At 34.7% G+C, this 15570-nt stretch overlaps 1 pseudogene; it reads right to left on the reverse strand.

Moving 5' to 3' along the window:
- Positions 1-6698: 6698 nt before the first annotated feature.
- On the reverse strand, positions 6699-7646 carry LOC130680431 (olfactory receptor 14A2-like; annotated as a pseudogene).
- Positions 7647-15570: the final 7924 nt, after the last annotated feature.

The raw sequence follows: 15570 nt of genomic DNA on the forward strand, positions 1-15570 counted from the left end.
ATACTGAGTAGAGTGTACACTGTTCATTTTGGTGTTATTTCTTACATGTTAATTTTGTGACCTCAGTACCAGTTTCAATAAAAAAAATAAACTTGAACACATGGAAAGCCAGCCCATGTTCTAAGTTGGGAAATCTCACTAAGTGGTCAGTTCTGTCATTTTATTAAATTTAAAATAATATCAGTAAAATTTCCAAGGAGCATTTTTATTGAGCTAAATAAATGATCATAAATTTCCCATGGAAAGAAATGCATAAGATAAGTTTGGAAAATACTGTTCAGGAAGAGTAATGAAGGGGGTTGTGCTCTAACACACACTAAAAATATTGCAAAAACTGTAATAAGAGAGTGAACTATTTTTAGCTGCATTAAGAGCATAAGGGAATGGGAGAACAGTGTCAGGTAAGGAAAGGGAGAGGGAAGGAAGAGGAGGGTCCAGGTGTTCCTGATGGGACTTTGTTCAGGCAGAGGAGCTGGACGTGACTATGTAGGGGTGGCCATCCTGTAAGATTGGTTTGGGGAGCGTATCTGGCTTTCTCTGGTTGGTCCTGAAATCAAAATGGGGCAAAAAATTTGGAAACAGGTAGTTACTGACCGAGTCCTGGCCCTGCTGCTGATGCTGCAGGGGCTGTGGTCTGACTCCCTGGGCTGGCTGCTTGGGAGGTTGGAGTCAGAGCTCTGTTTTCATCTGCAGTCTGGCCATAGTCTGTTTTTACGTTTAGTCTAAAAAATGAATGAGTCTTTGCTCAAATGCAATCATCAATTGACTCTTCATTAAGAAACCTTCATTGAAAAGTCACGCTTTGAAAAGTTAGAAGGTTGAACATTGTACATCAGGAATCTGGAGACCGGGGAGATGACAGGACTCTCACAAAGTTTGCTTGATTGAGTAGTAAAGGATCCAAATTATTAATTCATTAACTTAATAAAGAAATAAATAACAGTCATTGAGGAGTGAGACAGAATAATAAGGAATACAAAGAAAAGATGTTCAAGAGCAATAAATCCTAAATAATGGGTTTCACAAATTTATTAAACCTAATATGTAGCAACGTCTGAATCACTTATGGCCAACCAGTATATGTAAAAACTGTCTTCTAGTTCAAAATTGTTAATTTCTTTGGTGTTGTCCAGTTCTTTAAAATGGTAGTCAAGGAGCTGCCATGTAAATGTAAACTCGTAACAGCTAACAGTGAGGAACATACGATAAAAGCTCACTTGATGGTCACTAGCCTACTATCTAACATGATCTTTGTGAGTCATTACTTTGGTTTTTATTGTTAAATAACTAGTTTTAAAGTTGAGAAAACTGAAATACAATGAAGCTAGAGAAGCTGTCCCAAGTGGAGCTATGATGATCAATTCAATGTCCAACCCCAGAGGCACGGACTTTGGACTTTCTGCTTTAAGAGTCATTTTTTTTCCCACAGGTCTCTATGGTATCTGTTTGGCAGGTTCAAGTAAATGGTATTTTAATTAATTTTCAAATAGAAATTACTGGTCAAAGCCTTTGCTAAATTATCTAGTATGAAATAATTCTATCCTAACTTGTGTAAGTAATATGTATGACTATATTTATCATTTCCCAATCTCAATGTTTTAAAATGGATTTGTGAGGACTTAAAAGTGGAGAGTAAATTGTATATCCATTACCATATTAGGAATGGCACTTTCAGATTTCACGTTCAATTACATTGCTTTATTTGTCAGATGCCATGGACAAACAGTATTTGTTTTAGGCATGGAATGATTATGCCCCATATTTGAAAACCTGTATGTATTGCTATACATTTAAGTATTTTCAGTATTAAATCTAAGATGGTCTATATGGGACACTATGCATATGGCTCAACAAGATTTTTAAAAATTGGAGAAATAAATAATTTGATTTATTGATTTTGGATGAATAACCTTTTAGTTTTACAAATTACCTAATAGGTTGATCTTTATTATAAGAAAGAGTTCAATTTTTTAACAATCTGCTGACTGGCAGCAGAATATGAAAAGAATTAGAAAAAGTAAGGACACCTTAAGATATATTTTGGACAACGCCATGTTGAGTAACATTCATATTATAGGGGTCTTACAGGGTGAAGAGAGAGAAAGGGCTGCAAAAATAATTTCAAGAAACAATGAATGATTCAAGTGGGAAGTATTAAGTTCTGCCCTAATCTGGGGAAGGAATCAGGCACCCAGGTACAGGATGCCCAGAGAGCTTCAAAAAGGATGATGCCAAAAATATCCACACCAAGACACATTATAATTAAATGGCACAAGTTGAAGACAAAAATAAAATATGGAAAACAACAAGAGAAAACAGCTTGTCACATACAGGGGAAACCCCATAAATCTATAAGCAGATATTTTAGCAGAAACTTTACAGGCCAAAAGGAACAGCATTACATATTCAAAGTGCTGAAAGGACGAAACAAACGAACTTCCAATCAAAAATTTTCTGCCCAGCAAGTCTAATATTCAGGATTGAAGAAGGGATTAAGAGCATTTAAAGTTGGCAAAAGTTAAAGAAGTAGATCAGTACTAAAAGCCCTACATGAAATTTTAGAGGGACTTCTTTAAGCCAAAAGGAACAGAAATTAGTTAATGATAAGAAAACATACAAAAGTACCAACCTCTCTGTAATAGATAACTAGGGGATAAAGGTAGTGAATCAATCATTTACAAAGTAAGCATGACAGTTAAAAGGCAAAAGTAGGACATTTATCTAAAATTGCAAAAATTAGTTAAAGGAAGCATTGCATAAAAGATGAAAAATGCATCATTGAAATATAAAATGGGAGGAGTAGAAAGATAACATGCTGGAATATCTTTAAATTCAGTGTTTGTAAGTTTAAAACAAACTGTTATTTACATAGAATATTTTATGTGAACTTCACCTTAACCACAAAGAACAAAAACTTAACAGCAAATACAGAAATGAAAATTAGAAAGGAGTCTATACATAACAAGGAAAGTCATCAAACCACAGTGTTTTGTAACAGTGGAAGAGACAGGGATTATTTACAAAAACAACCACAAAATGAGGGAACAATAGTGACAATATTTGATATCTTGATCTGAGAGATGGTTACTTAAGTATATAAACACATCAAAATTTGTGGAGTTAAACACTAAAATTTGTGTATTTTATTGTACGTACCTTAATATAAATACTTAAAAAAAATAAAAGCCATTGATTCTGGGGAACAAAATAGCCACAAAACAATGAACAGTGTGAATAAGTATATACTGTTCATTATTGCTTTATTGTTTTGAATGTAAATGGACTAAGTTTGCCAATCAAAAAACAGGGAGTGCTTGTATGGATAAAAACACAAGACCCATCTCTATGTTGACTGCAAGAGACTCACTTGAGAAGTAAGGACATATATGCATCCCTGTATTTATTGCTGCCTTATTTACAATAGCCAAGATATGGGAGCTACCAAAATGCTCTGCAATAGATGAATGGATGAAGAAGAAGTGGTCCATATACACAATGGAATATCATTCAGCCATAAAAAAGAAACCCTGTTATTTGTAACAACATGGTTTGATCTAGCGGGTATGATGCTAAATGAAATCAGCCAGGCAGAGAATGACAAATACCATGTGATTTCACTTACATGTAGGATATAAAAACAAAACAAAATGAAATGAAAACAGCAGTAGACCCACAAACACTGAGAAGTGACTGGTGGTTACCAAAGGGGAAGGGTTGGCATGGGTGTGTGGGTGGGGTGGGTGAGGGGGAAAAGAGGCAGAAAATCTCACTCACAGTATAAGTTGGTATTGGGGATGGAAGAGCAGTATGTAACACCTTTTTTATGTTGACAGATAGTAACTGTACTCTTTGGGATGACAATTTAATAATGTGTGTAATTGTTCGATCACAAATTTCTATACTTGAAACTAACATAAGATTGTATATTAACTAAACCTCAATGAAATAAAATAAAACATTCATAGAGATTTAAGTACAGCATAGGGAATATAGTCAGTGATATTATAATTTATTTGGTGACACGTGGTAACCACAGTTTTTTTGTTGAACATTTGGTGATGTATATGTTTGTCAAATCACTATGTTGTGCATCTGAAACCAACACAGTATTGTATACTAGCTAAATTTTAATTAAGAAATGCACTTCTCTGAAGGTTCAGAACCACTCCAAAAGATAGCCAAAAGACATAGACAACCTCCCCCGAGGTGTGCCAGGGATCAGTAGGATGTTACCTGTAGATGGGGTGTAGCTCACATTTCTCTCTGGCTGTATAATAAAACCCCCACTTGACAGCTGTCTTCCTGCACGGGCAAGAGACAGCAGCCGGTGTCCGTGGCAGGAGAAAAATAAAGACAAATTCTCAAGAGCCACAGGAAAGGTGTGGCTGTATATGAAAGAGGAAGGGCCTGCAGAGCGCGTGGGCGCCCCCGAGTCACACGGGACCGGAGTCACAATGCGCAGAACTTTTAAGGCAGAGATCCAGAAGAGAGGACTTCGATAACACGTGTTAGCCTGTGCCGTCCTCTTCTAGTTTTCCCAGGTTCCTCTCTGCAGACTCTCCAATGGGGTGTCCCAGCCATTCCTTTTGAGGTGCCGGAAACAGTAGTGGAAGAAAGTGCATTTCCCTCCCCCCTTGAAGTGCTTGACGGGAACCTCTGTAACAATATGACTTCGTACACATATATTTAATATGTTTTCCTCCATGGGAAAAGAAGACCCAAAGAAATGGTGAAACCTGAGAGTAATTATGCTTGGTTCAGTGAAGAGGAGGATACGGTGGAGAGGCATGATGGGACAAAAGTTTGAGCTGACCCCACACTGGCAAGGACTTCATGAGGCTGGTTTAACAGTTTCCTCCTGGTCTCTGGGGATAAAGAGGCTGGTGGTTACCAAGGGGAAAGGGTTGGCATGGGTGGGTGGGTGAGGGATATATATCTCTGGGTATAGAGAGGGCACCTTCTCACGAAAGTGTTTCATCATCTGCTTCATAGGAAGATCAGAAATTCCTTCCTGCCCTTATCATTTCCCAAATTCCTTCCATTTGAAAATCCAGAATGCCCAGTCATCACCATCACGTGAGAACCTCGCTCCCTCACAGCGCTCCTCCTGCCGTCGGGGTGCCCACTGCGGATCACCGCTTGGATTAATCATGATATAGATGATTAAACATTGTGATTTTTCTAACTGTATCTTTGCTTCTCTATTTACCAGCTGCCACTCTTCTGAAGGAAATATAATAACTTTTTAATCAGTGTTTTCTCTAGTAATAAAACATATTATAGTCAGTGAGGGAACTGAAGTATCTCCAGGGATTTTCATAAAGAATTCAAATTCTGAAATATTTAAACCAGTTCTACTTTATAACAACAAATTTAATAGAGGACAACCTAATAATCTTTTCTGTGGTGACAATCTTCCTTAACAGTAACCTTAACACATGGTGAACCATCACATGAAATTAATTATATTTAGCATATGTCTTTCTTTAAGGAAAAGGAAAAAATAATTTTGGTGTTTTATTTCCATTGACTATGGGAAATCTTAAGGATAATTTTATATGTAAGAGAAACAAAAATTTTATTTTATCTTATCATATTTTTACAATATCTAGCATTGGTATGGTAAGAATCAAAAGTTGTCAGTGGGTATTTGGGAACATGTTAAATGATGTCGCATGACTGAGAAACAATGCAGAATCATACATTTAAGCCAAGTGACAATGAAATAAACACTGGTATCATACTGCAGAAAAACATAACATGATTGAAACAGTGTAAGAAACCTTTGTATTTTTTTATCTTAAGGACAGAATAAAGTCAATGTAAATCCAAGAAAGTTACTTGATAACACATAAAATACATGGATTACATTCTGCGTAATGAAAAATCTTTCGCATCGTAGGAATAATTAGCGAGTAGCACATCTTCAATTGAACTACTTCCATAATTTTAACACATATCCTATCTTCTTTTCAGACCTAGATTAGATACATTATCCATGGCTCAAGTAGAGGTAAAAGGCTTTCTGAATTATAGACAAGTAAATGCTCAGACACACACACAGCTTCAGACCTTTGCCTGGTGTCTTCCAGGAAATAATATTCACCAGGGAGGACACTATTTATCTTTGATAACTGGATCACCTTCCTCCAGGGTGTTGTCTCTGCTTCAGGTGTCCCTCCAAAGGACAGTTTATTGATAGGGGCACAATCCTATAATGGCCCTGAGCTCACCATGTTAATTTTGCCTGCTTTTTGTTTTGCTTCAGCACTAGACAGTCAGATCCTTCAGGAAAGTCAGGAGTAAATTCATCTTTGTAGATCAAATGCTTCATTTACTGTACTCATTGAAGCACCCCAATATTTTTTTTTGTTTTCATTTAATGAAATAGAGAAAATGAGTTGTAAGATGACAAAAATAAAAACTTATAAAAAGAGAAACAATTCTTTCAGAGCTGTGACGCAAAGGGAGGACCAATTTCTTGTGAATCACCAACTGAGCACACGCGCCCCCACCCTGTGTGTCAGCCTGACGGGATTCAATTCTCTGAACTTTGCAACAATCATTCAGGCTTTTGAGCACTTAGGATACTGCGTTCTTTCCTCAGTCTTTCCCAAATTTATGAAAAAGTTAAATGATAAGAAAAAATGTCCAGGGATCTGAAAGCGCTCTGTCCCTGGGGATGTTTGGATGTATTATTACATGAAGTGAGAGTCTTGGCCAGGTGTCTTAGGCAGGAATCCCAGCAGAGCCTGCTTCATGTCCTTGTTCGTGAGTCTGTAGATTACAGGGTTCACTGTTGGAGGTACCACAGTGTAGACCACAGAAAGCAGCCTCTCAGTAACTGGTGGTGAGTTTGAAGGTGGTTTGAGATAAACAAAACTGGCAGTTGTCATAAAAAGAGTGACAAAAATGAGATAGGGAAGGCATGTAGAGAAAGCTCTAGACTGACCTTTCATGGTAGGAATCTTCAGCACCGTGGAGAAAATATAAATGTAAGAGATCATGATACAGATAAAACAAGACATGCCTAAACATGTACCTAGTCCAATACTCACATAAACTATCATTGGTGTTTCAGAGGAAGACATCCTTAGTAATGAGGAGACATCACAGAAAAACTGTGGAATCACACTGGAGCCACAGAAGGGCATGGAAAATGTGCCAGCTGTGTACACAACTCCAAAGAACACCCCCCCCCATGGCCCAGGAAACAGCAGCCATCAGGGCACAGGTGCCACCACTTATGAGGACCTCATAGTGCAGGGGACAGCAAATTGCCACATAACGGTCATGGGACATGGCAGTGAGCATAAATATCTCACCTGCTGAAAGGAAGTCATTAATAGTACTTGGGAAGCACATCCTAAAATGGAAATTGAAGTGTTGTGAGTTAGGTTGTTGACAATGAATTTTGGGATTGGGACAGACAAGAGGAAGACATTCAGTAAGGACAAATTCTTCAGGAAGAAGTACATGGGTGTTTGTAGAGGCAGGTCTAGGGTGATGAGAGTGATGAACAGAAGGTTACTCATTAGGACAGCCAGGTAAACCTCTAGGAAGAGCACACCATGTACAATCTGGAGCTCCCAGACTTCAGAAAACCCCAGAAGAAAAAATACGGTTACAAAGGTGACATTGGCCATGCTAGATTCTCCTCACTGCCTGTCAAGACAAGGAGATATGCAAAGAAACATCAATTTACACTTTCTAACAAGGATCATGTAGATACCTAGAATAACATCAGTGAAAAAGAGGCATATGCCTTCTTTAAATAATTCTGAAGAATTACTAACAAGTTCCTTTTTTTAAAGGACTGGGATTCCATGAGTTATGTGTGCAGTCAAATAGTCTTTGTGTGAGTTACACCTGCTCCTGTAGTCTCAACCTTAACTAGCCACCAGAAAAATATAATTTGAGTAAATACAGGACTTTTACTGTATATCAATGGATATTTGTATTATAGTGACATTGTTCTATGATTAATGAAAAATACTTTTGTTTTCAAACAATCCAAACTCCTGTCTTTAGGACTTTTATGTTATTATTCCTAATAGTGTAACTGGAGCAATTTATCAATTCTCCTTTGTTCTAAGTATTATGACCTCACATTTGTGCTATTTAATAATCCAACATAGCCAAGTAAATTTTTTAACCTTATGGGTCTAAACAAAGGAATATTAAAAATGATTCTATGTTCAATGATTGTATTGTCTTGAGATCATGTAATTCACATTTGTTGAACATTTTATTTATGTGTGTGAAATAATTATTTAGGAAAATTTCAATTCCTTTGAAGATGCACATGTGTAGAGAATGCTGTTATTAGGAAATGTTCCCAAAGGTTGATATTTTTGTAAGGGTGTATCTTAGAGTCACCATAATAAAATATCTTCCTCTATCTGAGTGAACATGTTTTCTTTGTCATGTGTTGTCTATTTTAATATCAGATATCTGCTTTCAGAGTTCAAAATGTTTCCTACATTATTTACTAGTACACATTTATTAATTTATTCTCTATTGAAAATATCAGGAAATGCTCCATATTTATTGGGCACCAAACTGTTTAGTAGAGACGTAATTTTTTTGAAAGGTTTATTTCTGAGAGCTTCCTGTCAATGTGAGGGTACAGACAATGATGAATAAAAATACATATAAAAAAGAAAGAAAACCAATGGTGATGGGTGTCTTTAAAATAAGAAAAAAGCTATTATTTTAGAGATTAAAAAAGTATTTATCTGAGATTGGAGGTGGACGATTGCTCCCTGTTGGGGTGACCTTGAAACCGACCCACACGGGAAGAGAACGAGAACGCAGGCTGGAGACCAGCGGGGGAACCTCTCGGGGAGCACGGCTGGAGTGCCAGAGCAGGGCGATGGGCGTCCGGGGCGCATGCGGGGAGTCTGTGCGTGGTGAGCGTCAAGAAAGCACAGTGCAGACATCAGATGGCTTGGAAGGCAGAGAGCTAGCAAAATAGGAACAAGAGTGAAAAAATATGTTGATGTCCTCCCTAAATTTCACAAAATTCTTTAAGACTCACAAATCATTATTTTGGAATAGTGTTTTACCAATAGAAACATTTTACCAATAGAAACTTGAAATTCATACCTCAAAGTAATTCCAGTTCTTCGATCACCTGTGAAGGATTATTTTTTAGATGATTCCACCAAGTGCACTTGAAAGTGAAAATCTTACTCATAATAAAAATCTTTAGTATACCACTTAAGCTCCTGGAATTAAAACAGAGCTATATCTTCCTTTGGAATTTCTCTGTCATTAGAGCATATAGTTGTAGTTCTAGTCTTCTGTGGAGGACTGAAAAATGGCTGCTAAGATGTGATAGTTTCTTAAAATGGAAAGACAAATATTTAAGCAACCAGGAAATTCATTTGCTTCTCCTTTTATTTTAAAATTGACATAATTGTTGTAGACAATAAGTGTCTAAAAAAATTATCTTTTAAGTATGTGACTGATGCTTAGAATTCCCCAAAGAAGAATGTCTTATGAGTCCTCTGAGTAGACTTCATATATAATTACCTCTTAAGGCCTTAGAGTTATAACTATGGGTATTTTCTAGAGACAGCACTGTTCACACCCCAGAAAACATTCTGGAATTCACCATGAAGGACATGAGTCAGACTTTGGGTAGAAAAATAACAGAGTATTTAAATGGTCCCTTAATTCTGCTTATTAATAGACTATAGGATAGTGATTGCCACTTTATAATTGATGATTATCACTTGGGCATATGGGCACTTGGCTAAAAATGAAGATTACTGTCAGATATTGCTAATTACTGACTCAGTGGGTCATGGCAAAGTTGGAGAACATAATTTAGGCTGTCAAATTGGCAAACCAGATGGATCTTATGCTTTGCAAATCCTTGCTGTAGACCTAGTCATCTAACACAAAAATCAAAAGACATTTTATTGTTCATCTGGTTAAGGCCCTCAGTGTAGATTAATGGAACTGGATTAAATTTTAAAGGGAGAGAATTTGAAAATGAGTTGATTATGGCTTATTTGTGAGGGTTTTTTCTTTGGATTTTAATGTGTCTTACTAGCATTAATCATTTTTAGTTATTTTATTTGAAAATACTTGTAACTACTTGAGTTATAATTAACAAAATGCCATTGTGTACTACATAGTTCCAGGAAATTATGTTAGTAATGAAGCTGAATAAAATTCATAGCACACTATATCCACCTATCTTTATTTTGTTAAATGGGTTTTGAGCCATGGTTATTATTTGTTTGTGTGTCAGTTATGGTTTCTGGGAACAAACGCTTTGATGGAGTAGTGCTGGAAAATGTTTCTTGGGTGATTAAGAACGATGAATAGAAAAGAAAGAAAGCAAAACTGGTATTTAGAAACAATGACCTGGGCTCAAATTTTGGTCATGGCTACTGGGGATTCATTGATTTTATATCTTTTTGGCAGAATTTACATAATAAATTCATACTGGAGATTATTTATTTCAATCCAACTCCAACTAGATTTTCCTGTTCTTTACTTCTTCCATTTTTCGTTCTGACAACCTGGATCTCAAAAATACTATTTCTGGATTTTCACAGTCTTAAAATGTGCATAACGCAGTTAATCCCCAGTCACACCACTACAATGACCAGTTTACATAAAATAGTTGAAGATTCTTTGTAGTCCTCTTTCTTTTCCTTCTACCTTAAGTATATATGTTATAGATGCTCTGGCCAAAGTTATGCTGAATGAATTCCTCTTAAAAAATCTATCTGCATAGCTTTTCTCTTCATCTGGTATAGTTATTTAATTTGATTCAGTCTGCACTCACTTAAAATTTTTCTTTACTTTTGATGACAACATTTTAATGGGTGGAAAATTAACATGCCTTCCAAAAATAATGAAAAATATTTGAAAACCATAACAGTGATAACAATAACACTTTTTACTCTATTACTCAGTATCATCCAGGAAACGAGTCTCAATGTTTAATGGATTATTTTCACATGTTTTATTTTTTTTAAAAAAGAAGAGTGACATATGTTTTCTTATTACATAGCATACTGTGAAAACAGTTTTGCCTTAGATATTTCACTTAATATATTCTGGGAATCACTACTGATCAGTTCTAGAGATTGTCTTCCATCTCTTTTATTAGCCAAAGAATAATTGATTGTATTATATGTGCTATTAGCTTAACTAATATCCTGTGTTTGGACATTGAGCTACTTTCTAAAATTTGACAATTACAAATAATGGTGCAAATAAAAAGCTGGTGAAAATGTAGTACTGAATACAGGAGGTGCATCTTCCGGGTATTATCTAGCTGAGCTGATGATTGCCCCTGTTTATTGGCCCCTATTTTGTTACTTCATCACTGCAGTCTATGACTATACTTCGAAGCCCAGTGACCCTAAACTCATTTTTACATATCCATTTGTTTTGAATATATCAAAATAAATTAACATGAATTAAAAATTTTTGGCCTATAGAAACTTCCTACCTCATGTACCCCACAAATGGCACCACAATCTCTCCTAATAACAAGACACACTCTGGGACAATAAAGTTAGTGAGTCTGCCAGTTAATTTTTGTTTCCAACTCTTTTTTTTTTTTTTTTACCTCTATTTCATCTTTCCTGGCAATTTTTAGGGATTACCTATACATTTTCTTTATAATCTATTTTTAAATTTCATTGGATTTCTATTTTTATTTCCTATAGCAGTTCTAGGAATTACATGCTTGTCTTTGATAAGTCACTTAAAATTATTATTCTACTATTCTTGAAAATATAATAATATTTGCAATCACATGGAATCACACATATTGTGAATCATACTTCCATATGTGCTATAAACCCAACAAGGCCATATTAAATATTTAGTTTTTAAACATTCATAAAGCTTATAAAGAAATGAAGTTGGAAACTGTCTGAAAATTAAAAATGGATTATTGGCACTTATCCACATATTCATTTCTTATACTATTTAATAATTTTTCTCAGGAATAGAGTATACCCCTTGTATCATTTTATTCAGTTTGAATAATTTACTTCAGCATATTTTGTACAACAATTCTTCCACCAACATATTCTCTTGGTCCTCTATAAAATGATGTCTTTATTTTTGTTTCAATCTATGTATGACACTCACCAATGCTGTGTTTACTGTGCAAATTACACACATCTGACTCTTAAAGCTGAGAGGGATGAAACCTATATGTTACTCCTGCAATTGAGCATGATCTGCTTGCCAGGGTCTGCTACTGATCATTCTCCAATAATATCAGGTATTTACGCCATGTATTAAGTTTGGGTTTTACATTTGTTTTCTATCAGAGAAGAGGAATGGTCAGAAAGGGTTCTTTCCTAGTCCATCATTTTCAGAAGTAGAACATTTCTTTTGACAAGACCAAACATGAATCTATAATCTGATCAGTAAAACTTGTTTTCTGGTACTTACTAATATTCAAACAAACCCTGCAAATGATTCAGTTGTATTTATAATCATCAAAGTTGAAAGCAACTAAGGAGTACTTCAATAGGAGATCAGGTGAACAAAGTGTAATCCAACCATACAATGAATACTATTCAGCAATATAAACTCATAAATTATTAAAGCATACAAAAATCATGTATCAATCTTGAATGCCTCATGTGAGGTGAAAGAAGCCAACACGATTCTAATTACTTTTCTTTGGATTAGCAAAATTATAGACACAGAACAAATCAGTGTTCTTTATGTTTTAAGAGGGAGTAGGTTGACTACAGTATAAGAGATTTCTTAAATAAACTTTTAAGAATATTCTTTAGATTATTTTATTTTGTAAAATACATATTACATAAAATTTCTGTTTTAGTCATTTTAAAGGTATAATTTGGTGGTATTAAATATATTCAAAGTGTACAATCCTCACCAACATCCATCTCATGAACTCTTGTCATATTCAAAACCAACTACATCCATTAGGCAGTTATCGTATTGATCTTCTCACTCTGGCCCCTGGAAATCCCCATTCTACCCTTTTTATTATTACTGTCCTCAGCTTTTGCCCATGTCCAGCCCCTGGTAGTCACCATTCTACCCTCAGTTATTTTTGTATATGAAGAACATTCCATCCAGCAATAGTAAAATATACATTCTTCTCACATGCACACGCCACATTCTTCAGGGTAGACTGCATGTTGGACCTCAAAATAAGTCTCAATAAATTCAAGAAAATTTAAATTATGTCAAGCAACATTTCCAGTTATAGTCATATGAAAATAGAAGTTTATTACAAGAAGGAAATGGTAAAATGCAATATTCACAAAGAAGAATAAAGGTGAAAGTATCACACTCCCTGATTTCAAACTACATTACACACTTTAGTCATCAAAACTATTACAAAAATAGACACACAGGTCAATAGAAATGAGAGACCAGAAACAAACTTACACATATATGTACAATTAATCTAAGACAAAGGAGCCAAGGGCATACAACGCAGAAAAGGCAGCTTTAGAGTAAATGGTGTTGGAAAAACTGGAAAGATACATGCAAAAGAATGAAATTAGATCATTCAGAGAAAATTAATTCAAAATGGAGAGATTGAATGTAAGATCCAAATCCAGAAAGTTCCTGAAAGAATCCTTGGAAGTAAATTGACATTGGTCTTAAGGACATCTTTGTGGATATTACTCCAAAGGCAAAGAAATAAAAACAAAAATAACAATAGGAGTGCATTAAACTGAAGTGCTCTTATTCAGAATAGGGAAACATTATTAAATGAAGAAGCAACTTACTAAATACAAAGAGATATTTGAAAGCAAGTATTACATAGGTGGTTAGTATCCAAAATACATAAGGAACTCACACAATTCAACAGTAACAACAAAAATCCCATACAATTCAGTTAAAAATGTACAAGAGAACAGGATAAATATTTCTACAGAGAATAGGTACAGATGGCTGACAGACACATAAAAAAATGCTCAAATCACCAATTAGAGAAATGCAAAACAAATCACAGTGACATTATCACTTAACTTCTGTTGAGTGTTTGTTATGAAAAAGACAAGAAATAACAAATGTTGAAGAGGATGTGAATAAAAATTGTTCCCAGGATTGTTAATTGGTGTAGTCCCTAGGTAAAAGAGTATGGGAATTCATCAAGCATTAAGAATAGAACTTCCATGTGACCCATCTATTCCACGTCTGGGTATTTACTCAATGAAAACAAAAGCAGTAATTTGAAAAGATATATGGATCCCTGTATTAACTGCAGCATTATTTATAATAGGCAATAAATGGAAACAACCTACTTGACCATCAATAGGTGAATGGATAAAGTGAAAGGGGTTTATGTATAAAATGGAATACAATCAAGACAAAAAAAAGGAATAGAACCATGTCATTTGTGACAAGGTCTATGTATGGATATAAAGTTATTACACTAAGTGAAATAAGTCAGATATAAGATGAAATAATTCAGAAATAAGATGAATACCATATGGTTTCACTCTTACTTGTAATCTAAAAAAATTGAAAATATTAAATATATAAATAAAATAAAAACAACTCATAGATGCAGAGAATAGCCAACTAAATACCAGAAGGGAAGGGGTTAGGGGTGAGAAAAATGGGTGAAGGAAATCACATACTGTGATAGATTGTAAATGAACTTGGAGTGATCACTGCAGTGTATACAGATATATAATTATAAGGCTATACAACTGAAAATTATGTAATGAAATAATTATACTCGATTGCTCAAAGAAGATTCATGAGACATTCATCAACTCATGCCATCATCATAATTAACCATTTCTTGTTGAGAAATTAAGTAAATATTGCACAAAGAAAATCACAGAAGGTAAAAGCCAAAAAAAGATGAACAATTGATTATTTTTAGTGATGTGCCTGTCATGTATCATGAAATCAATTTTTTTTGTACATTTTGTTCAAAGGAATAATTTATAATTTTATAATTTTAAATATCAAGAAGAAATAACATAAGCCTGCTCATCTCCTAAACCTAGGGAAAAAAATACTGTATGTTTACATTATATTTAATGCTGGCAAATCAAAGTTAAACCTGTTTTTATTTTACTAACAATTTTAAAACTGGTATTATTTACCTAAGATCACTTCAGATAATGTATACTTTTAAAATATTGGTTTAAATTCTTTATTTCTGAAAGATTTAGATACCTAATTTATGTAAATGCTCATTTATCTCTAGAAATTATGAATATAACTTTTTTAAGAAAGTTTATAAAATAATTTAGCAACACCACATGTGGATAGAAAGACATCACACAGATTTAACATACATATAAGCAGATATACATAAACATGCATAAAGATGGAAACAGAGCTTTTTCTACTTTGTGTTTCCAAATTTGCAGCCATGGGTCAATAGAACTTAGTAATAGAGACTCTGGTTTCTTTGAAATAATTAGTTCTTGTCTTTTCTCCACATTACATATCTTTTTCTGAATTGTGTTTCTGTCAAGTAGGAAAAATGAAGGGTACCTGTTCCCTAATATTTTCCGGAGGAGAATTTCAAGACCCTCCCTTGACCTAAAATGTAATTTTAAGGACGCTGTTGAC

The sequence above is a fragment of the Manis pentadactyla genome, chromosome 13 (genome assembly GCF_030020395.1).
Source record: "Manis pentadactyla isolate mManPen7 chromosome 13, mManPen7.hap1, whole genome shotgun sequence".
Classification (NCBI taxonomy): domain Eukaryota; kingdom Metazoa; phylum Chordata; class Mammalia; order Pholidota; family Manidae; genus Manis; species Manis pentadactyla.